The sequence below is a fragment of the Mustela erminea genome, chromosome X (genome assembly GCF_009829155.1).
Source record: "Mustela erminea isolate mMusErm1 chromosome X, mMusErm1.Pri, whole genome shotgun sequence".
Taxonomy (NCBI): domain Eukaryota; kingdom Metazoa; phylum Chordata; class Mammalia; order Carnivora; family Mustelidae; genus Mustela; species Mustela erminea.
Genome location: NC_045635.1, coordinates 40,414,785 through 40,440,160, shown reverse-complemented (window position 1 = coordinate 40,440,160; position 25,376 = coordinate 40,414,785).

Genomic DNA, 25,376 nt, shown 5'->3' with positions numbered 1-25,376 from the left:
AGATTTCAGCAAAGAAATAACAGACATCTTTAAAAATGGAAATTTTACAACTGAAAAATTGGTCAAAGTAAAAAACTCACCAGAAGGGCTCAGTAGGAAAATGGAGATGACATAGGAAATAATCAGTGAAATTGATTAAAGATTATCAATATGAATCACAAAGAAAATAGGTTGGAAAAAAGACAGGCACTCAGAAACCTGTATAACAATAGTAAAAGATCTAACATCTACATCATTGGAGACTCATGAGGATGAGAGAAAGAAGTTTTAAAAAAAATATTGGCTGAAAAATTTCCAAATTGGTGAAAGACACAAACACAGAGATTCAATAAATTAAATGAATCCCAGACAGAATGAATCCAAAGAAATCCATGTCCAGATACATCATAACAAACTTCTGAAAACTAAGAATTTTGAAAGCAGCCAGAGAGAAATAATGTATCACCAACAATGATAGTAGGTAGATGGAAGTCAGACAAAAGTGACACAATATCTTTCAAATGCTGAAATAAAAGAACCGTCAGCCCAGACATATTTCTTATTAAGGTAAAATTCACCATTTTAACCATTTGAAAGTATACAATTCAGTGGCTTTTACTACATTCACGATGTTGTGCACCATCATCACTATTCTAATTCCAGAACATTTTCATTGATTCACATGAAACTCTGTACCCATTAAGCAGTCATCCCTCCACAAACACAAACATGCTTTCTGCCTCTATAGATTTGTGTATTGTGGACATTTTATATACATGTAATCATACAACGTGTGGCGTTTTGTGTCTGGGTTCTTTCACTTAGCATAGTGATTTCAAGACTCAGCCATGTCATAGCAAGTATCAATACTTTATTTTTTTAAATTGTGGCAAAATTCACTCCTCTTTAAGGTTGAATAATATTCCATTTATGGGTATACCACATTTGTTTATCCTCCCATCAATTAATGGACACGTCAGTTGTTTCCACTCTTGTAGCTATTGTGAATAGTGTTGCTATGAATATTCAAATACATGATTTGGTTTGGACACTTGTTTTCGGTTCTCTTGGCACCACTTCACATTTCCATCAGCAAGGTAAAATTGTTTCCATTTCTTCCCATCTATGCCACAACTTATCGGATAAAAAAAATTATATAAAAAGATATAAATATATCTTATATTTATATATATATATATATTTATATATATATATCGCCATCCAAGTAGGTATGAAGTAGTATCTCACCAGAGGTTTTACATTCTGGATTATAACAGATGGTCTAAATTTTTTTTTTAAAGATTTTATTTGTTTATTTGACAGACAGAGATCACAAGTAGGCAGAGAGGCAGGCAGAGAGAGAGAGAGGGAAGCAGGCTCCCCGCTGAGCAGAGCCCAATGCGGGACTCGATCCCAGGACCCCGAGATCATGACCCGAGCCGAAGGCAGCGGCTCAACCCACTGAGCCACCCAGGCGCCCACAGACAGTCTAAATTTTTAAGGGGAAAAAGGTATGTACATGGTGGAGTAGTGCTTGTGCATCGGCATATTTGTGTTTGAACACGAATGTATCAGTAGCAGTGTGTTCTATATGTGCATACCTATATGTCTGTGTGTATGTGCATTGCACATGTGTGTTCAAGTATGTAGATGAATGTGTATGAAAATGCATGTAGGTGGTTATGTACTTCTGTGTGCTGGTGAGACTGTGTCTCTGCATGTGTCTGTGTGTCTGTGTGGTATGTAGCTTCCATGAAGATAGCAGTCTTAGTTGGGAGTTCTACAGTGATTTGGAGAATTGTTGCAAGACTGACTAGAGAACATAATACTTTTGGGACACCTGGGTGGCTTAGGCCCTTAAGCCTCTGATTCTTGATTTCAGCTCAGGTCATGATCTCAGGGTCGTGAGATTGAGCCCTGCCTCGGCTCTAAACTGGGCAGGGAGCCTGCTTCGCTCTCCCCTTCTCCCTCTACCACACCCCACCCTTCCCCTCTCACTCCCTTGTATGTGCACACACACTCTTTCTCTCTCAAAAAACCCCACAATACTTCGTAAAAATTTCTGTACTGTGTGAAAATTCAACAGATTTAAAATGTAATTATCTGTTCAGCTACATGTGTGTTGGCACAAACCATAAAATTGTCTCCAGGTGGCCCCTTTATTTACAAATTGAACAGTGGTGTTTGCTTGAACCATTGTCTTCTATATAGTATAGCTCCCAAAGTTTTACAGATTATCCTGATAAAAATACAGGAAACATTATGGAGAAGTCTATGGAGATTTCTCTAACAATTATGATTCATGTCTTAATCCTTATATTTAGGACTACCTGAGAAGAAGAATGCTTCTGAAATGATTCATTTGTTTCTGGGTCAAGTTGACTGTTAAGAAAAGAAAAATGCAGCACTATTTAGCTTTTTTTTTTTTTCTTTAAAGCAAAAACCTAGGTTTCCAAGGCCACTCTCGCTTGGGTATCTAATAATGATAAGCCTTATTTCTGTGGTGCACAAAGCATTTATAAGAAATGGTTCTGTTACCCTTTATGTATTTTAATTTACATTTAATAAGATTATCTCCTTTTTTAGTGTATAATTAATATCCGAGGTTTGCCAAAATGCATAGAGTTATGTGACTACAGTGACAATCAGGACACAAGACGGCTTCCTCACTGCTAAATATTAGCTCATCCTACCTTTTTATAGCTAGGCATTCCACCCTCGTAACCCCTGGTAACCACTTACCGTTTCGCTTTTTCCAGAATGTCAGAGATGAAATTACCCCAGGTGTAACCTTTTGAATCTAGTTTCCTTCACTTAGAAAAATGTATTTGAAACACACCCATGTTGTTGCATGTATCTCTAGTTTGCTCATTTTCATTGTTGTGTAGGATTTCATTTTATGGATGTGCTACTGTTGGTGTATCCATTTGCCCTATTGAAGGACATCTGGGTAGTTTCTAGTTTGGTGCTCTTGTGAATAAAGCTACTATAAACACCCACGTATAGGTTTTGTGTGGGAACATAACTTTTCATTTCTCTAGAGTAAATAGTAAATATTTAGGAGTGAAATTATAAGGTCATATGTTAAGTGTATTTATGGTAAATATATAATTTTTAAGTAATAGATTTTAGTTTTTAGAGCACTTTAGGTTTACAGAAAAATTGAGCCGAAAGTCCAGAGAGTTCCCATATATTCCCATTCCTCTCCCTTTATCAGAGTTTCCCCTAATATTAACATTTTGTAATGATGTAGTACATTTGTTACAATTGGAGAACCAGTATTGAGACATTACCATTAATAAAGTCCATAGTTTATATTTGGGTCCACTCTTTCTGTTATATAGTTCTATGGGTTTAAAAAAAATGCATCATGTGGCTTAGTCGCTGGGCGTCTGCCTTCAGCTTGGGTCATTATCGCCCTCGCCCCGCAAGGACGACAAGACGCCCTGGTTCGGATGCATCTTCTCTCTCTTGTCTCTCTTTATTTCTGCAAGTCTACACACTTATATACGCTTACATGACCAATCAGCGAGCAGGGTACAGGAGGGAGCTAATCAGGCTGTGCACCTAAACGAACAACTTCGCTAGCAACCAATGCTGTTTACTTCCTCTTTGGGTGTTCCGCTTAGTCTCAGGAGGCAATCCTAACCTGGCAACTAGCCAGGCGCCATCTTTTAATGGCGGAGGCCGCCCTGGCCAGGGGCCTGCCTCCGACATCTCCCCCTTTTTTCTTTTATGGCAGGGATCGTGCCTGTCTTAGGTTGTCAGTGGCGGGGAATATCCTTACCCGTCATCAGACGGCAGATATCAATGATCTGCGTCCTGTCTTAGGTTGGTATATTTCCCCCACCAATCTTACCCGTCGTTGACTACTGATCCAGCATACTTAGCCACACTTGGGGCGATGTTCCAGGCTGTTGCCTAGGTTGCTGTCGCCTCCAAATTTGCAGTTTCCTTACTAGCAGAATCAAGCCCACTACGAGGATTATCATCAGACCAATTACGCTAGCTCATTGTTTCGTAAAGTTTAACACATCTTGCAATGTTTTGATTATCTCTGGGAGGGTTGCAAGCTCAACTCTGGTGTTATTTATCCTTGTTATTCCTAGTACCAGGTGCTGAGTATAGTTTTGGAATTCTGCGGACTAATTCCCCTGTAAGTATTGGGAGAGCTGTTGGGAGACATTCTGTAAGTCACTCATATTAGTATAGGCTATGGGAGTTACACAAATTGCCAGGAAGGGTATATACATCCCAGTCCCAATAGAGCCCCCCATATGTCCACTTGTTCTTGAACCAAATCCACTCTCTGGTTGACTATCAGGATTCCTGCTTGCAGATGTGCATTGATCTGAGTCTATGTTTGAAGGGCAGCCGCCGTTCCTTCTGCAAGGGTGTTCACAGCTTCCACAGTGGGTATAGTTGCAGCAAGCAAGACTGCTGCTGCCGTGGCAGCTGCTGTAGATATAGCCAATGCTGTCACAACGACGGCTGTGATACCAAAATCTCTCTTCTTTCTGGATAGCACCACCGGTAACTTGTCCTCTGGAATGGAAACTGGGATAGGAACATGGGCAGGGATACGCATAATCACAGCCAGCTTGAAGGCCGTGACATTCCAGCACTGGGAAAGATAGCAATTCTTAGTGCAATTCAACGTATCATTCAGCTAGCTAGCATTTGTTACAAGGAAAAGGAATGGTGGCCAGACGCATATGGGAGTGTGACATCCATTTGCCATATATGATTAGGTAACAAACCCTTAGGATTAACCCCCAAGGACGGTGCAGGTAGTAAGATCACACAATTTCTGCAGGAGACTACTATGTCCCGTGCCTGTGCTTTTGTTATGTTAAATTTGAGGCGAAGAGTTAAAGCACCCTGTTTCTTCAAATCCTCCCCTAAGTGGTCCCATTGAGGTATGTTTAGCAAGCCTTCATCTAGAAACCATGGAGCCGCCTTTTCCACTGTATTCAAAAAGGCCCGAGCAGTTTTTGCTTTTACGTGGATGTTAAAGACTCGCGGCTAAATTCCAGCTCTAAGGCCGCCCCGCTTCTTTTTTTTTTTTTTTTTTAAAGATTTTATTTATTTATTTGACAGAGAGAGATCACAGTAGGCAGAGAGGCAGGCAGAGAGAGGGGAAGGGAAGGAAGCAGGCCCCTGCTGAGCAGAGAGCCCGATGCGGGACTCGATCCCAGGACCCTGAGATCATGACCTGAGCCGAAGGCAGCGGCTTAACCCACTGAGCCACCCAGGCGCCCATGCCGCCCCGCTTCTTATTGCGGACTTGTACAAGTTAATCCCGGCTCTAGGGCCGCCCCGCTTCTTATTGCGGATCTGTACAAGTTAATCCCGGCTCTAAGGCCGCCCTGCTTCTTATTGCGGACTTGCTAAATCCCGGCTCTAGGGCCACCCCGCTTCTTATTGCGGACTTGTACAAATTAATCCCGGCTCTAAGCCCCCCCCTCCCCGCTTCTTATTGTGGACTCTCTAAATTCCGGCTCTAAGGCCGCCCCGCTTCTTATTGCGGACTCGCTAAATCCCGGCTCTAAGGCCGCCCCGCTTCTTATTGCGGACTTGTACAAGTTAATCCCGGCTCTAAGGCCACCCCGCTTCTTATTGCGGACTCGCTAAATCCCGGCTCTAAGGCCGCCCCGCTTCTTATTGCGGACTTGCTAAATCCCGGCTCTAGGGCCGCCCCGCTTCTTATTGCGGACTTGTACAAGTTAATCCCGGCTCTAAGGCCACCCCGCTTCTTATTGTGGACTCTCTAAATTCCGGCTCTAAGGCCGCCCCGCTTCTTATTGCGGACTCGCTAAATCCCGGCTCTAAGGCCGCCCCGCTTCTTATTGCGGACTTGTACAAGTTAATCCCGGCTCTAAGGCCCGCCCCCCCGCTTCTTATTGCGGACTCTCTAAATTCCGGCTCTAAGGCCGCCCCGCTTCTTATTGCGGACTCGCTAAATCCCGGCTCTAAGGCTGCCCCGCTTCTTATTGCAGACTTGTACAAGATTCCCTCCACTTTGATCGTGGTCCCTTCCCCACTTACCTGCGGTTTTGATAAGAAAATCCCGGCTCTATGGCCGCCCCGCTTCTTGTTGCGGTCTTGTACAAGTTTCCCACCACCTTTGTCGTCGTTTTACCCCGCTTACCTGCGGACTTTTCCCTTGCAAGTTTTTTCTATTTTTACTCCCCGCTTTACCGCGGAATTCCCACTTTTGAACGTGGCCTTTACTCCCCGCTTTACCACGGAATTCCCACTTTTGAACGTGGCTAATGTCCCCGCTTACCTGCGGACCTTTACTCCCCGCTTTCCTGCGGATTACCTTGCAAGATTCCTTTATTTAGTTCCCGGGTGCCGGCGCCATTTATCGCCCTCGCCCCGCAAGGACGACAAGACGCCCTGGTTCGGATGCATCTTCTCTCTCTTCTCTCTCTTTATTTCCGCAAGTCTACACACTTATATACGCTTACATGACCAATCAGCGAGCAGGGTACAGGAGGGAGCGAATCAGGCTGTGCACCTAAACGAACAACTTCGCTAGCAACCAATGCTGTTTACTTCCTCTTTGGGCGTTCCGCTTAGTCTCACGAGGCAATCCTAACCTGGCAACTAGCCAGGCGCCATCTTTTAATGGCAGAGGCCGCCCTGGCCAGGGGCCTGCCTCCAACAGGTCCTGATCCCAGAGTGCTGGGATCGAGCCCCACATTGGGCTCCCTCTTTGGTGGGAAGCCTGCTTTTCCCTCTCCCACTCCTCTGCTGTGTTCCCTCTCTTGCTTTTTCTCTCTCTGTCAAGTAAATAAATAATATCTTTTTAAAAAATGCATCATATTACGTACCCACCATCATACTATTACATATAATAGTTATACTGCTCTGAATATCCCCTGTGTTCCACCTATTCCTCCCTCCCCCAACCTTGGCCCCTGTCAAAAACTTATTTTCTAGGGCGCCTGGGTGGCTCAGGGGGTTATAGCCTCCGCCCTCAGCTCAGGTCATGATCCCAGGGTCCTTCGATTAAGCCCCGCGTCGGGCTCTCCGCTCAGCGGGGAACCTGCTTCTCCCTCTCCCTCTCCCCTACTTGTGCTACATGGTCCCTGAGTTCCTAGGATCGAGCCCCGCATTGGGCACTCTGCTCAGCAGGGAGCCTGCTTCCCCCTCTCTCTCTGCCTGCCTCTCTGCTTATTTGTGATCTGTCAAATAAATAAATAAATTCTTTAAAAAAACTTATTTTCTACTGTCTCTATAGTTTTACTTTTCCAGGATGTCCTAAAGTTGAAATTATACAGTATGTAGCCTTTTCAGACTGGCTTCTTTTATTTATCAACATGCATGTAAGGTTACTCTGTGTCTTTAGTTTCTAGGTACATCTTTTCTTTTCATCACTGAGTAATATTCCATTATAGTGATCTACTACAGTTTGTTTATGCATTCACTTATTGAAGGACATCTTTGTTACCTCCAAGTCTGGCAATTATGAATAAAGCTATGAACATCTATATGTAGGCTTTTGTGTAAACATGGGTTTTATCTCATTTGGATAAATAGCTAGGAGCACAGTTATTGGATCATATGATAAGACTGTGTTTACCTTCTTTTTTTTTTTTAAAGGCATTTTTATTTTATTTTATTTATTTATTTGTCAGAGAGAGAGAGAGAGGAGTGAGAGCGAGCACAGGCAGACAGAGTGGCAGCAGAGGCAGAGGGAGAAGCAGCCTCCCTGCCGAGCAAGGAGCCCAATGTGGGACTCGATCCCAGGACGCCGGGACCATGACCTGAGCCGAAGGCAGCCGCTTAACGAACTGAGCCACCCAGGTGTCCCTACCTTCTTTTTTTTTTAAAGATTTTATTTATTTATTTGACAGACAGAGATCACAAGTAGGCAGAGAGGCAGGCAGAGAGAGAGGAGGAAGCAGGCTCCCTGCTGAGCAGAGAGATTGATGTGGGGCTCGATCCCAAGACCCTGGGATCATAATCTGAGCTGAGGTCTTAACCCACTGAGCCACCCAGGTGCCTCTGTGTTTACCTTTTTAAGAGACTGTCCAACTGTCTTCCCAAGTGGCCACACCATTTTGCATACCTAATAGTTCCACTGCCCTAAATATTCCGTGTTCTACTTACTCATCTCTCCTGCAACCCCTGCCAGCCACTGATCTCTCCTGTCTCCATAGTCTGGTCTTTTCCTGACTATCATACAGTTGGAATCATACAGTATATAGCCTTTTCAGATTGGCTTCCTTCACTTAGTATTACACACTTAAAACTGCCCAGTATCTTTAGTGGCTTGATAGCTCATCTCCTTTTAGTCCTGAGTAAGATTCATTGTCTGGATGTACTACAGTTTATTTATCCTTTCATCTATTAAAGGGCATCTTGGTTGCTTCCAAGTTTTGGCAATTATGAATAAAGCTGTTATAAACATGTGTGGACCTAAGTTTTCATCTCATTTTGGTAAATATTAGGAACATGACTGCTGGTCATATGGTAAGAGTATGTTTAGTTTTATAAGAAACCACCAAACTATCTTCCAAAGTGGCTGTACAATTTTGTATTTCCACCAGCAACAGATAAGAATTCCTATTGCTCTACATATTTGCTAGATTTGGTATTGACAGCGTTTTGGATTTTGGCTATTCTAATAATAGGTGTGTTGGGGGGCAAGTATCTTATTGTTTGAATTAGCAATTCCCTAATGATACTGAGCATCTTCTTGGATGTATATCTTCCTTGGTGAGGTATACAGACCTTTTGTCCATTTTTTAATCAGGTCGTTTTCTTACTGCAGAGTTTTCAGAATCCTTTGTTCATTTTGGATACAGGTCCCTGATTTAATAGATAGGTGTTTTTGCGAAGATTTTTCTTCCAGTCTGTGGCTTCTCTATTCATTCCTTCAATTATGTCTCTTGCAGAGCAGAAGCTTTTAATTTTAATGAAATCCAACTTAGCATTTTTTTCTTTCATGAATCACACTTTTGCTGTTGAATCTAACAATTCATTGCTAAATCCAAGGTCTTTTAGATTTTCTCCTATGCTATCTTCCCAGAATTTTAAAGTTTCGAATTTACATATAGGTCAGTTACCCATTTTGACTTAACTTTTGTGGCAGGTGCAAGGGAGAACGTCTAGATTTATTTTTTTTGCATGTGGGTGTCCAGTTGTTTCAGCACCATTTGTTGAAAAGACTATCTTTTCTCCACTGAATTTCCTTTGCTCCCTTGTCAAAGACAAACAGACTAGATCTACATAGGTCTATTCATGGGTTTTCTTTTCTTTTTCTTGATCTCTTTGTCTATTCTTTTACTGATACCATGTTGTCTGGATTACCATGACTTCATGGTAAGTTTTTTCTTCCCAGCTTTATTGAGTTGTAGTGGACATGCAATTTTAATGTGTATAATGTATTGGGGCCCCTGGGTAGCTAGTCAGTTAAGTGTCTGACTTTTAATCCCAGCTTGGACCTTGATCTCAGGGTCATGAGCTCAAGCCCTGCATTGGGCTCCATGTTGCACATGGCTTAAAAAAAAATAAAGTGTATAATGTATTGATTTGATATATTTATATATTCTGAAATTATTACTACCATAGCATTAGCTAATGCCTTTGTCATGTCACATAATTATCATTTTTTTCTTTTGTGATGAGAACATTTAATATCTACTCTGATTACAACTTTCAAGTATACAATATGGTATTTTTAGCTATAATCACCATGCTGTACATTAGATTCCCCAGAACGTATTCATTTTATAACTGGAAGTTTGTACTCTTTGACCAATATCTCTTCATGAATTTGGAGGATATTTGCACCTATGTTCATCAAAAACATTGGCCTGTAGTCTTCTTCTTCTTCTTCTTTTATTTTTCTTGTAGTGTCTTTGATTTTGGTATTAGGTCCATTTTCATTTCAGAAAGATTATTGATAGGTATGTATTTATTGCCATTTTGGTTGTTTTTGTGGTTCTCTGTTCCTTCTCTTGCTCTCTTCCTTTGTGGTTTGGTGGCTTTCTTTAGTGTTATGTTTGGATCCTTTTCTCTTTACTTTTTTATGTATCTTTTACAGGCTTTTGATTGTGGTTACTATTGGGTTCATCTATGACATCCTAGGTGTATTGCAGTCTATGTTAAGTTCATAGTTGCTTAAGTTCAAACATTCCAAAAGCACTAAATTTTTATTCTCCCTTCCAATCTTTATGTACATGATGCTATATCTAACATATTTTATTTCATGTATCCCTTGATTACATTTGTAGAATTAATTGATTTTACAACTTTTGTGTTTTAACCTCCTTATTGGCTTTATAAGTGATTAATCTGTTCTCTTTATTATGTTTGCTTTTATCTGTGAAATTTTTTTCCTTTCATTCTATTGTTACTTCTGGTTATGGCCTTTTCTCTCCACTTAAGAAAGTCCCTTTAACATTCCTTCTAGGTCTGGTTTGATGATGATAAACTTCTTGACCTTTGGGGCATCCCCCAAGGTGTTTTTCAAACTGCTGCTTCTATGCTGTGTTTTGGGCCTAGTTATTTAGGAGGCCAAGAGTGGGGACTTGGTTTCTTATCACCCTCCAGCTCTTCCAAAGTTAAGCCCACTGATTTTTAAAGCCCCTGCAGTTGAGATCCACTAATTTGGGGCCCCTGGGTGGCTCAGTTGGTTAAGTGTCTGCCTTTGGCTCAGGTCATGATCCCAGGGTCCTGGGATTGAGCCCCGCATTGGGCTCCCTGCTCAGCGAAGAGCCTACTTCTCCCTCTCCCTGCCACTCTGCCTACTTGTGCTCTCTCTCTCTCTCTGTGAAATAAATAAATAAAATCTTAAAAAAAAAAGACCCACTAATTTTTAAAAGGTTCTGGAATTAAGCCCCACTGGCTTTCAAAGACAGAAATTATGGGGTATTATCTTCCCAGTGTGGGTCACCAGTGCTACAGGTGCCAAGAGTGGGGTCCAATCCTCTAGCTTCTCTGTGTTTGTGATGTCTCTCCTGTTTGTGATTAGTTGCACCAGGGGTTTCTTTCCCAACAGTGTCTCTACCACTCCTGACTTTTTCAATATGATCTCTATTTTGCGACTTGCTGTGGAAGATCTGTGTGACCAGTCTTCAGGTTGTTTTTTGAGTTAGTATACAGATGTGGTTGTTAACTTTGTGTGTCAATGGGATGAGGTGAGCTCAGGATCTTCCTACCCTGCTGTCTTCCCGGGTGCTCTTTTGTTTGGTTTTCTCTCTGTTGAACTTCTCATTTTGTTGTATTGTTATTGTTTTTCTAGTATTGTTTGTTAAATTGTTTATATTGTCTTGTGGTTCTCTTGAGCATCTTTATTTATTTATTTATTTATTTATTATTTATTTTTTTTAAGTCTTTTTTTTTTAAAGATTTGATTTATTTATTTGACAGAGATCACAAGTAGGCAGAGAGGCAGACAGAGAGAGAGAGAGAGGAAGAAGCAGGCACCCTGCCGAGCAGAGAGCCCGATGCGGGGCTCGATCCCAGGACCCTGAGATCATGACCTGAGCAGAAGGCAGAGGTTTAAGCCACTGAGCCACCCAGGCGCCCCTCTTGAGCATCTTTAGAACAATAATTCTGAATTCTTGTCAGACAATTTCTGTATCTCCATTTCTTTGGAACCAGTTACTGGAGGTTTCATGTATTCCTTTTTTTTTTTTTTTCCAGATTTGTATTTAAATTCCAGTTAGTTAACATACCTTGTAATATTAGTTTCAGGGATACAACATAGTGATTCAACACTTTCATAAAACACCCAGTGCTCATCACAACAAGTGCACTCTTTAATTCCCATCACTTATTTAACCAATTCCTTCCCACCTCCCTTCTGGTAACCACCAGTTTGTTCTCCATAGTTAAGAGTCTGTTGCTTGTTTTCTCTCTCTCTCTTTCTCTTTTTCCCCCTTCGCTTGTTTGCTTTATTTCTTAAATTCCACATGAGTGAAATCATATGGTATTTGTGTCTTTCTCTGGCTTATTTCACTTAGCATTATACTCTCTAGCTCCATCCATGTTGTTGCAAATGGTAAGGCTTCATTCTTTTTCATGGCTGAATAATATTCCAGCAATGGCTGGTTGCAAACACACACACGGTGGTGGGAGTTAGGACAGGTGGCAAAGCCAGGGCCAACTATGGGCTCAATGGCAGCTAAGAGGGCTCTGTCTGTTGGTATGCATTCCTGGGGCTGGTTGCCAACTCTCCCTGGGCATGTGCACCACAGTGGATGCTGGTGATGGGATTCAGGCTGGGAGCATGAAGGTGTATAGTTGAAGGGGCTAGCTATAGGGAACTGTGGTGGTGCAGTCCAGTGACAACAGAAAGGGCCTGATCTGGGCCTGTGGGGGCCGTGAATGTTAGTATGCTCTCCTGTGGCTGCTCACTCTCTCTGTGGGCAATGGCACTGTGGTGGAGGCCAATGATGGTACATGGAGGTCAGTGTGCATGTGCACAGCTGGAGTTGCTGACTCCAATTGTGCACACTGCTTTGGAGGTCAGCTGGGGAATCTAGGCTGGCATCTTACACATGTGCTGTCACAGAGACCTGAGCTGCCTGCCGGTGTGTATCTCAGCTCCCAGTAGGGACAGGAAGGGACTCAGGCATTTTGTATCTTACATTCATGAAGCCACAGAGGCCTGGGATGGCTGCTGATGAGCCTCCTGTGCTCTAGCAGGGGCTGGGGGAGGGAGTCAGACAGCTGGTGCCCACAAACACAAATACCTATGGGGTAAAAGCTGGTGAAATCTACAGGGGGCCTGCAGCAGCTGTGTTGGCTATTGGTTTCTTCTTCAATGGTGAAATCCGCTAAGTGTCTCTGCAGAGCAGGTCTTTGTGAACCACAATCCCTCCTGCCGCCCATCTGCTATTAATAGCCCAGTTTCTCTTTCTCTTTATTCTTAGCTGTCTCTGTACCTTTCAGCTTTGCTGGTCTGGGTAGGGTGAAACTGAAGTGGGACCTCTGTGCAACGCTCCAAAAAGGGGAGTGGGGAACTGGTCACCTACCCTGTTCTTCCTTTCCTGGTGAGGAAACTCTAGCTGGGCAGTTTCCACTTGAAATTGGACAATGCTGTCTTGGAGGATGAAATGATGCAGGCAAAATGAGGCTAACTTCCTTCTCTTCTTGTGAGATTATTCTAGTTTTTTTTTTTTTCTTTTCCACTATGTTGCTAAACTTTCTCAAGTGAACTCTAGAGCTCTCTCAGAGCTGTTTTTGTCCATGGATAGCTGTTGAATTGCTAATCTTTGTGGGGAGGATGGAGAGGCTGGGGTCATCCATATCACCATTTTGATCCCCTATCATAAGTGCTCTCGAGTAATGTCATTTCTCTGAATTGGTTCTTTCTTCTTCTTCAACATTGCATTGGCTATTCTGAGTCATCTGCTTTTTTCATATGAACTTTGGAACCAGTTTGTCAATATTGACCAAGTAACTTGCTGGGACTGCACTGAAGATTAAGTAGGGAAGAACTGACATCTTAACAATATTCAATCTTCCTATTCCTGGCAATGGAATAGATCTCCAGGTTTCAGAAATTCTTTGATTTCTTTCATAAGAGTTTTATAGTTTTCCTCATATAGATCTTACACATTGTTTTTTAGATTTATGCCTATTTCTTTTCTTCTTTGGTGGTATAGATGTGAATAGCATTGTGTTTTTAATTTCAAATTCCAATTGCTTATTGCTGACATACAGGAAAGCAGTTGAAATTGTATAATTAACATTTTATCCAAAAACCATGCTATATTTGCTTATTGTTCCAGGAGTTTTTTGTTGATTATTTGGGATTTTCTACCCTGAGAGTCATGTCATCTGTGCAACAAAGACATTTTTATTTCCTCAATCCTAATCTGTATACATTCTATTTCAGTTTCTCATCTTACTACATTAGATAGAATTTCCAGTACAATGTTGAATACGAATGGTGAAAGAGGACATTTTTGTCTTGGTCTTGGTATTGAGAGGAAAGATCTAGTTTCTCATTATTAAGTATTAGAGGAAGTTTTCCTCTATTTCTAGTTTTCTGAAAATTTTTATCATGAATGCATGTTGTCAATATTTCCTCATTTATTGATATGATAATATGATTATTTTTTAGACTATTGATATTATGAATTATGTGAATAAATTATTAAATGTTGAACCAGCTTTGTATACCTGGAAGAAATATCAGTTAGTTGCACTGTGTATTTCTCTTTATGCATTTCTAGATTCAACTTGCTAGTATTTTGTTGGGAATTCTTACATCTATGTTCCTGAGAGATACTTGTCTGTAGCTTTCCTTTATTATAATGTTTTTGTCTGGTTTTGGTACTGGGGTAATTCTGGTCTCATAGAATGAATTGAGAAGTTTTCCTCCTGCTTTTATTATCTGGAAGTAATTGTAGAGAATTCATATAATTTCCTTCTTGTATGTTTGGTACAATTCACTAGTGAAACCATTTCAGTCTGGTACTTTCTCTTTGGACAATTACTAATTCTTGATTCAGTTTTAAAATCTGAATCTACTCAGATGACTGTTTTTCCTTCATTTATTTAAGAGCATCATAATTTCTCTTAGGACTTCTTTAGCTTATTTATTATTTCGAAGTTTGTTGTTTAATTTCCAAATATTCTTGAATTTTCTACCTACACTTTTGTTATTGACATATATGTTAATTCCACTGAGGTCTAAGAGCATATTCGATATGTCTATTCTTTTAAATTTGTTAAAATGTATTTTATGGCCCAGAATGTGGTCTATCTTGGTGAATATTCCATGTGAGCTTGAGAAGAATGTGAATTCCCTTGTTCTTGGATGAAGTATTCTATAAATGTCAATTAGACGCAGTTGGTTGATGATGCTGTTCTGTTCAACTCTCTCATTACTGATTTTCTGCTTGCTGGATCTGTCAATTACTGATTGAGGGATGTTGACATCTTCAAGTATAAAATTGTATTCATATATATTTCCCCTTGCAGTTTTATTAGTTTTGCCTCACATATTTTGATGCTCTGTTGTTAGGTGGATACACATTAAGGTTTGTTATGTCTTCTTGGTGAATTAATTCTTTCATCATTCTGTAATGCTTTCCTTTATTTCTGATAATTTTCCTTTCTCTGAATTCTGCTTCATCTGAAATTAATATAGCTACTCTAGCTCTTTTGATTAACATCTTTGTTTATCTGTCTCCCCCTGCTTTCTTTTTTTTTTTTTTGGATTAAACAACAGAAATTTATTGTCTCACAACCCTGCCCTTTTTAGCTATTTCTGTCTTTACACTTTAGTAGGTTTCCTATAGACAATGTATAGTTAGGTCTTCCTTTTTTATCCATTCACACAGTGTCTCTTTTTTAATTGGTATATTTTGATCATTCACATTTAGAAGATTATTTATATATAGTTGGATTGATATCTACCATATTTGTGTTTGTTTTCCAGTCAGTGCTCTTGCTCTTTTTTTCTTCCCCTTTTCTTGACTTCTCCAGTATCAATTGAACATTGTATATGATTGTTTTCGCTCTTAGAATTACATTTTCATTTTAACCTTGAATTTAACACCACAGATTATTAAAAAAGAAGCTGAGTGTAGCTTTTTCTGAACACTCACAGCGTGCTAGGTACCATGGAGAAGATCGCAAGTGCACTAGGAGATAATTCAAGGACACTTCCTTTGAGGACACAAGCCTAGCAAACAAATCCACATTTTGTTGTTCTTCCTGGGTGAAAAACACATTTCATATTTTACTCCCAAGCTTGATTTCTGGGCCCATTTGCCTCTTATTCCATCTTCTTCCAGGGAAATCATTACCATTTGTGTTCAGGACAGGAGAACTTAGTCTTAACCAATATCCAGCTTGAAGTGGTAAAAATATATCTAAGCAGAGACATCACTTGACAAAAAGTAAATGGTGAATGAATATTCAGGGAAGAAGGTGATAGATCATATTCAAGTTAATCAATACTTCTCTCATCTGGTGAATGCATAGAGAATTTTCAATCTTGTTCTTCTAGGGTATCCCTAAAATAAGGGTGAAAAAGATAAAGAGGATTCCCCAAGAATATACTGTAGCAGTAATCAGGCATAATGCAGAGATTACAGACAATCTTTACAGATGGGTTATCTCCTAAGGTGAAGATACATTAAAATGGTCACAGTGTCCCTATTTGGAGTCAGATGTTGCCTTAGTCAGTATGGAAAACAAATCCAATAACATGTTGAAATTTGACTCCAAAATCTTGCTAGAAAACCTGCAGGCTTTGACCACTGCAGAGATAGGTATAGGTTTTGGCAAAGAAGAGAGGTCTATATATTCATTCACACATGGTATATGAAATGAAGTCACAGAGTCACTAACAAAGGTTTAAGAGAAGGCTGCTAGAACACCTTCATTTTCAATATAGGAGTTACAAAAAGAGATTCTTATAGGACCGAAAGAGTGGTCATCTTCTCCAGTGGGAGTAAGGCAAAGGAAATCTTTTCTCGCATATGAAAGGAAAAGGAATCTGGAAACCATTCTTGTTTCTTTCCCTTATTATTTCTGATACTTCAAGTCTATAAGTTTTGAAACTGGAAAGAGAGCCTCAAGTTCCATATAATTATATCATTAAATGTCCCCAGCATCTGTGATTGCATGGTAACTGCTAGAAAGTCGATGGCATCCCAAACCTTTTTATAGATTATTTTTCTCATTATTTTCAGCTCAAACACTACAAATATCACAAAAACCTGCAATTAAAGTAGTGCCATAAAAATATGAAGTTGACAAAGTCTTCTGTTAGAACAGATGGGCCTCTAGAATTCCAACCAATGCAGATTAAAAGCTATTATAAAGTATAAAATCAGGCCATTGTGCATTTTAGTCATACTTTTAACAAAAAGCTCTGCTTTATGTGATCATGATGATCTGTAGGGCCTATATTTCTTTATTGCATGAAAACTAAACTTTAATTTGTTGATGTTTCAGTAGTTCTGTTGTTTTGTACAGAAATGAAGAAGTGCATGTAATGCTCAGATAGAAGATATCTTTTCATAGGTTTCCAGGGCATATGCTATGGTGGATAGCTATTTTGTTTGGCAAACCTAAATCTGAGTCTCCTTTCCAAGTTTGGAAAATCAACAAATTAGGAGTTTTGTTTAAAGGCAGAGCTATCTCTCTTTATAGGAATTGAAAGTGCCAGATGCTTTTTTAGGTTTCCTTAAAGCTTTGATACAGGCATGTGATCTGGGCTCAGACAATCATATGCAGTCACAGTGGATGTTAAATCCAGGATAAATGACGCAAAGAATCAGAATCAGGTAGGCTTCCAATTAAAATTCCTCAATGACTTCTTGCTTTGAAAATCCTTTCTGATCTAAACACACAGTAATAATACACAAGATATAAAAAGTAAAAAAAAAATTAAAAATGTAGTTGAGAGCAAATACAAGAGACATCTATCCATAAACCAGAAATAGTCTGAGCTACAGGTTTACTGAACTCATAGCCCAAGAACACGCAGTGATAGGCAGAAATTATCTCCTGCATGGCCAGCTGACTGGAGAGATTCATATAATTCAGGGAAACAGACATGGGTTTGCAGTGTGAAGCCAGAAAAACACGGTGTGGATCCCAACTCATCCCCTTAAAAAGAGCCTAAAGAAATTACCCCAAAAGTTACTTGAGGCTAGAGCTAGAATGAAGCTGGAGGCCTGCAACAGTAGAAGGACAGATACATTGCCTTGGAATCTAGGTTTGAACCAAGCCACCTACTTGACCAGATCTGTCAGGTTCCTCAAGATCACTGTGAGAGAAAACTGAAAATGTCATTATTAGACCTAGTTTTGGGCTGGGAGCCCAGGAGTACATAAAGCAGCAGCTACAAAACTGTTTAAAAGAAGAATGCAGAGATGAGTAAGAGAAAGGGGAAAAAAATGAAGGTGCAAATAAAAATTCCAAATGCAAAAAAAAAAAACCCACTAATGCTATGAAAAAAAAATTAACAAAGCAAACAGTTGAAACAAAAATTAATTCCACAAGAAATTATTTTTATTATAAGATGCCTTGACAAAGATTTGGGAAAAAAGTGTTGAAAATGTTCAAAGACATAAATGAAGGTATAACTCTGACTAAAAGAACTAAGAAAAATACATAGATATTTTAAAAGAACTGATATATTTGAAAATAAATCCATTAGAATCTTGGAAATTAGACCTTTAGGCAGAGAATTTAAAATTATCTAAAGACCAGACCAAAAAAATCAATGAATTATTACAAAATCCAGAGGAATAAGAAAGAGAAGATAAAAGACATAGAAAATAGATTAAGATGCTCCCACATTTGTAAAAGAAGGTTTTCAGAGGTAGAGAATGGAAGGAATGGTGAAATATGATAATTTGAAGATATGATTATTGGTAATTTTTTAATTAAGGAAAGCTTGACTGCAGAGAATAAAAAGCACTCAAAACCTAATATAAATTTAAACAAATAAACATCTAGACATTTCATAGTACAGATGCATAATTTCAAAGATGAAAAGATCATCTAGTAAAAAGACAGACTTACTAAAGACAGACTACAAGTTAATAACAATTCCATTGAGAGCAGACTTCTCTCAATTTGTCAGCACTTTGTCATTAAGTGCTGACAAAGAAAAAGAAGTAATATCTTCAAAGGGGGAAAAAAACCTCCCAATTTATCATTTTTAATCTAGCTAGTCTTATAATTTAAGCTTGGAGTGGGGGAGAGCAATGAAGAAATATAAGGCATAAAAATACTGAGAGACTTCATATACATAAATAAACACCAGTTAGAAGATCTAATGGGAAATAAGAATTTCTTCATAATAGTAAAAAAGAAAATAAAATGCTTAGACATAAAGTTAAGAGATATTAAAAAATATAGAGCAAAATTCTACAACACTCTTAAAGTGCAAAAATAGACATGAATAAATGGAAACACATACCGTATTCTTCTATTGAAAGAATCAACATAAAAACATTTTAGATGTCCTTAAATTCATTTATAACTTTAACACAATCCAAACTGTCTTAGTTTGTTCAGGCTGCTGTAAAAAAAAATAACAAAGACTACGTGGCTTATGAAGAACAGAAATTTCTTTCTTACAGTTCAAGAAAAGACATTGGCAAATTAGGTGTCCAGAGAGGGCCCATTTTCTAGATGGCCATCTTCTCCTTATGTCCTCACATGGTGGCAGGGACAAAGGGACAAAGGTATTCCTCTATTCATGAGGGTTCTACCCTTGACTAAGTCACCTCCCCAAAGCCCCACCTCCTAATATTATCACTTTGGGCATTAAGATTTCAACATATTCATTTAGAGGTAACATAGACATTCAGTCCATTACAGCAACCAACAGGAAAAGAAATACCAACAATTATTGTCTTAGAGCTTGACAAGTTGAATGTAAAGTTCATTTAGAATCACAAAGAGGTAAAAATAGCTAGGGAAACCTGAAAAAGAAAAGTAATGATGAAGGGTCTTGTACCACCAAACATTAAAACACATTATATACAATTTAAAATTAAAATACTTGGATATTGGTACATAAATAGATATACCAATGGAAAAGGATAGAAAATCTAGAAAGCACCATTGTATATAGAATTTACGTATACAATAAAAGTGGTGTTTCAAATCAGTGGGGGAAGAGATGAACTTAGCTGGTACGGGCTAACTGGATGGCCATATTGAAAAAGATAAAACGGCACCCACCTTCCACACCATACACTAGGATAAATTCTAAATGTATCAGAGATTTAAAAAAGAAAATAATACCAGAGGAAAACATGGGTAAACTTCTCTATAACCTCAGAGTGGGGAAAACTTTCCTATGTTTTAAAATCCAGAAGTAATAAGGGAAAAGATTGATATATTGGATTAAATTGACAAAATAAAAAAAAAAAAACCAGGAGTAAAGTAAAAAAAAGAAATAAAAATTGGAAAAAATATGGAACTTCAAGTAAAGAAGAAAAAGACTATTATTCTCAGAGAAAATGGGGATAGAGATATGAACAGACAATTTACGGGAAAAAAATCCAAGTGGATCTTAACACTGAGACAGTTAACTCAAGACGAGAGAAATACAAAGTGTGCAGAAAAAACATTTCATGCTTAACCAGGTGGCTGATGCAACACTGATGATGGTAGTAGAAAATGGAATATCCCTCTGGAGGAAAATTTGGCACTATCCTGCAAAATTTCATATGCATTTACCCTGTGACCCAGTAATCCCAAAGTAAAATGTTCATTTCAATTACACATTGCCAAAAATGCAAAAAAGATATATGTACAAAAGGTTATCCACAGAAACATTATGCATAATGATAGGAAAAGTGAGAAATTATCCCAAATGTCTATCAATAGGGAACTGGTTAAATACATGTGGATTTGAAAAGAAAAATGTTATACAAGAGAAAAAACGAGTAAGAAATATCTCTGTATAATACTATGAAGTCATCACAGGATATACGGTTTAGAGAAAAAAGGCAAGAAGGGGAAAACAGTGCAAATGGCATTTTTTTAATCTAGGAAAAGGGACGTAATTATAAATGGGTGCATATTTATGCTCATGTGTACATTTAAAATTAAATGACAATTCATATTATTAAAAGGGGCGCCCGGTGGCTCAGTTATTAAGTTATTAAGCCTTTGACTCAGGTCATGATCCCTCAGCCAGGAGTTTGCTTCTCCTCCTTCTGCGCCTCCCCTGCTTGTATTCTCTGTCTCACTCTCTCTTTCTCTCAAACAAATAAATAAGTAAAATCTTTTTTTTTAATGGTTATTTATGGAAAGAGTAGGGTAAAATCCATAGCTCTGATTTTGAGTTGGAAGTACCATTATGAACTCAAGTTGTGTTCTATTTTACAAAAGAAAACATTCCCTAGTTTTGCCTATGAAAAAGTCCTAGAGACAAAACCCAACAAGTCAGAAGTAATAAGCAGCCACTAGAACCCATACTGTGGTCTCTAATTTCCCATTAATAGAAACAAAGCTCCTGGACAGGAAATGTATGAGATGAGCTTGAACATAAAGTAATATCATAAAAGCAAGAAGCTGTCAAAGAATATTAGGGATGTGTCTTTAAGACACAGGAGCCCATGTGAGTAGGCTCCCATTGATCAAAGATGGGCCTGTCTAAATATCGTGAAGGATAAAAACATGCAATGGACTTAAATCCACAAATTTATAAGGACATTTAAAAACATGTTCTTCGGTCATCCTGAGAGGTTACTAAAGAGCCTATGTAGTCTTTTGAATTGAGAAATAAATTGAGATCAAACATTAATTATGCCTTTCCTATATGAATCGTACCTCAGGGTAAGCAATTACTTGATAAGTACAAGTTTATCTTTATAAGTGTTCCAATTAATATGTGAAGAAGGAATAGCAAAACTAAAACATCACCGTTTTATAACCCCTATTTATTTAATGGATATATGTAACGATCTCCAGTGGTTGTTAATGGCATAAAAGGAGACAACTAGGCATTATGTGCTTCTAATTATGTGCTTCACAGCACCACCTGTGATAAGATACATGAGAAAATTTAATTAACTATTAATTTAAAATAACTATAACTACTTTTTGTATTTAAAATAAATATAAGATTAAAACACTAAACAAAATCAAGATTTCCCTAAATGTGTTGTTGGTGGTAAAAGCAGACTAAGGACTTTGTCATGGTTGGAATAAGGAAACAGATATTGAGTAACTTTAATTTTTGTTAGAAAACTTAAAGAAGAATATGTATTTTAAAATTTGGAGATAACAAATTCATAAACAAGAAATATGATATATAGCTCCCAAATCAGCAAATGGAAAATTTTATCTCTCAAACAGAAGACATGAAAAAAGTAACAAAAAATAATTGAATAATAGGAAATATAAAATAAGTCAAAATATATAAGTATTTAAAATAAATGAAACAAATGAAACTCTTATTAAAATAGTGGAATATTTAAAAATTCAACTCTATAAGGCATACATAAAAGAATATGTCACTAAAATGTTGAAAATAAAGGAAAAATATGTACCATGCAGATACTCAACATAAAAAGATGCTAAACCTATATTAATATGTCAAATTAGAATGTGAAGCAAAAAGCACTAACTGGAATAAAGAGAGAGAATTTACAATAATATAATACACATTCTACCAGAAAGATATGTGTGTAACTAACAATATTGCCTCAAGACATATATAAAACAATCCATAATCACAATGGGAAATTAAAGAACATCTCTTTTATAAACCAATAAAGCAACCAGACAAGTATCAAGGATATAGAATCTTTGAACAACAAAATTAGCAGCCAATAAATATAAAATATACATTATTTTCAAACATACATGGAATATTTGCAAACATTAGTCACTTACTAGAACTTAAAAGAAGTCTAAAAAAGTATAAAAGATCTATTGTTATGGGGTACCTGGGTGTCTCAGTCTGTTGAACATCTGACTCTTGATTTCAACTTGGGTCATGATCTCAGGATCGTGAGATCGAGCCCCATGATGGGCTCCATGCTGGGCATGGAACCTGCTTAAGATTCTCTCTCTCGGGGCGCCTGGATGGCTCAGTGGTTTAAGCCGCTGCCTTTGGCTCAGGTCATGATCTCAGGGTCCTGGGATCGGGTCCCGCATCGGGCTCTCTGCTCGGCAGAGAGCCTGCTTCCCTCTCTCTCTCTCTGCCTGCCTCTCCATCTACTTGTGATTTCTCTCTGTCAAATAAATAAATAAAATCTTTAAAAAAAAAAAAAAAGATTCTCTCTCTCCTTTTACCCATCCCCCCATGCATGCACATGTGTGCTCCCTACCTCTCTATTCAAAAAAAAAAAAAAGATCTGTTGTTATACTGACTTTGTGTTTCTGTGATCAAATAAATTGAATTAGAAATTAAGCACAAAAAAAAAACTGGTTAAAAACACGTTTGCAGACTTTAAAATGCTCTCAGAACTAACTCATGATTAACAAGAAAACTGCAATAGAAATCACAACATAGAAATCTAAAACTGAATGACAATGAAAGTACTACATTTTAAAACTTGTAATATGCAGCTAAAACGGCATTTAGAAGGAAATTTACAGTCTAAATTATATTTGTTTAAAAATAAAAAGATTGAAAATAAAGAAGTTAATTGAAAACAAAGGCATCAAGTGTTCTCTTCTAGAAATTAGAAAAGGAATAACAGATTTTCAGTTACTATGGAAGAGACAGATTTTGTGCGACTAGAAAATCTTCAAAACAGACAAACAGGGATGCCTGGGTGGCTCAGTCAGTTAAGCATCTGCCTTCAGCTCAGGTCATGATCCGGGGATCTTAGTCCTGCGTCCAGCTCCCTGCTTATCAGGGAGCCAGCTGCTTCTTCTGCCTGCCACTCCCTCTGCTTGTAGTCTCTCTCACTCTCTCTCTTTCTGTGGCAAATAAATAAATAAAATCTAAAAACAAAACAAAACAAAAAAACCCCCAGACAAACAAAAAGCTTCCTGGAAAGAAGAACAGGAGGGTATTTTTTAAAAAGACATACTCAGGAAATAACAATAAGAACAAACAAATAAAAACATAGAAAAACCTCAATAAAATGGTTATAGTACAAAGCTGGGGTTAAGAAAATTTCCTATTTAAGAAAATAGGAAATGAAAGATAAGAGAATTAGAGAACCTGTTGCGAAGATCTAACATTTAAATAATAAGAATTCATGAGGAAGGCAAATAATCCCAACCTAGGATTTAACAAGCAGTTCAACCTTCAAGTAAGTTTGAGAGTAGAATAAAGCCTTTTTTCCCCAGATGCAAGATCTCAACCATTTGGAAGGAGTAAACCCAGAAAGAGGAAGACATGGGGTTCAGGCAATGGTGGGAGACAGAAGACAGAGGAAAGGAGATTCCTGTCATGACCGGTGGAGCGAAATCTCAAAGGACAACTGCAGTGCAGTTGCAGCACAGGGAAAGAACAACCAGCAATTTCCAGACGAGATTTCTTCAAGAAGATAAAGCCGATAGTCCTTAATATATATTAATGCACTACGAAGCTATTCACATGATGGAGCCAAATCTGAAAGTGAAACACTTGTAAGAAAGAGAAAACAAAAAGATATAAACATTAGGAAAACAAGAAAAAAATGATGCAGCAAAGAATATTCCATGATACATGGCATTCGCATAGTTTCAATAATGGTTTATGATTATGGCTAAATTATTATGATGTAACAGAAGGAACCATATAACTGCTCGCCCAGGATAAGGCACAGGGGGTATAGATATGTTTGGCGGAGGCAGAGTAATGGTGAAAGATAACTAAACACAGATATCGATATTCTGTTTTGGGAAATTAATGGGAAACATTCAAAACTTCATCAGAAAGGAATAGCAATATAAATTTTTTTTAAGATTTTATTTTTATTTAGTTGGCAGAGAGAGCACGAGGGAGCAAAAGAGGGGGAGTGGCAGCGGGAATGGGAGAAGCAGACTCCCCACTGAGCAGGGACCCCCCCCCCCCAATGTGGGGCTTGATCCCAGGACGATGGGATCATGATCTGATCTGAAGGCAGATACCGAAAAGACTGAGCCACCCAGGCACCCTTATAAGAACGTTTTTAACACATGCCAATCATAAGAATTTACTAAAAGTTGAAAATGGTTGCTTCTGGGGAAGAGAAATGAGAGAGATGTGACAGAGAGTGTGTTATTTGTCATGAAACAATCTATTTGCTTACGTAAGTATAGGACTTTTCCAAATATATGAACATATAACTTTTATAAAAATTAATTTTAAAAACATGAATGGACTAACACTTTAAAATAAGTTGGAATAAAGGGGAAAAGAGCAATAAAAGTGTAGTGGAAAACAAATCTCTGGTAATAAATGAAAAAGGGAAAAGGCACAAATAGTCTTAGGAGCAATAAGGTGGCACGACATTACAAACAGAATTTCTAACATTAAAAGATAATACAAGGAAAAATAGAGAAATTTATTTCAAAGCTTAGATGAAATAAGCAATTCCCAGGAAAATATAAATTATAAAAATTAACTCAAGAAGTAGGAGCTATGAATTAAGCAATTCACATTTTAAAAAGTCGATCTGGTAATCAGATGTCTTATTCAAAAAACATCATGCCTCGTTAATTTTATAGGTAAATTTTATCCACACACAAGGAACATATTCTCCCTATTCTATACAAACTTTATAACAAAGAAGGAATGCTACTGGACTCATTTTACGAGGTTAATAAAACCTTGATACTAAACTTGGATAAAGATAGTGCAAGGGGTGCCTGGGTAGCTCAGTGGGTTAAAGCCTCTGCCTTCGGCTCAGGTCATGATCCCAGAGTCCTGGGATTGAGCCCCGCATCAGGCTCTCTGCTCTGCGGGGAACCTGCTTCCTCTTCTCTCTCTGCCTACTTCTGATCTCTGTCTGTCA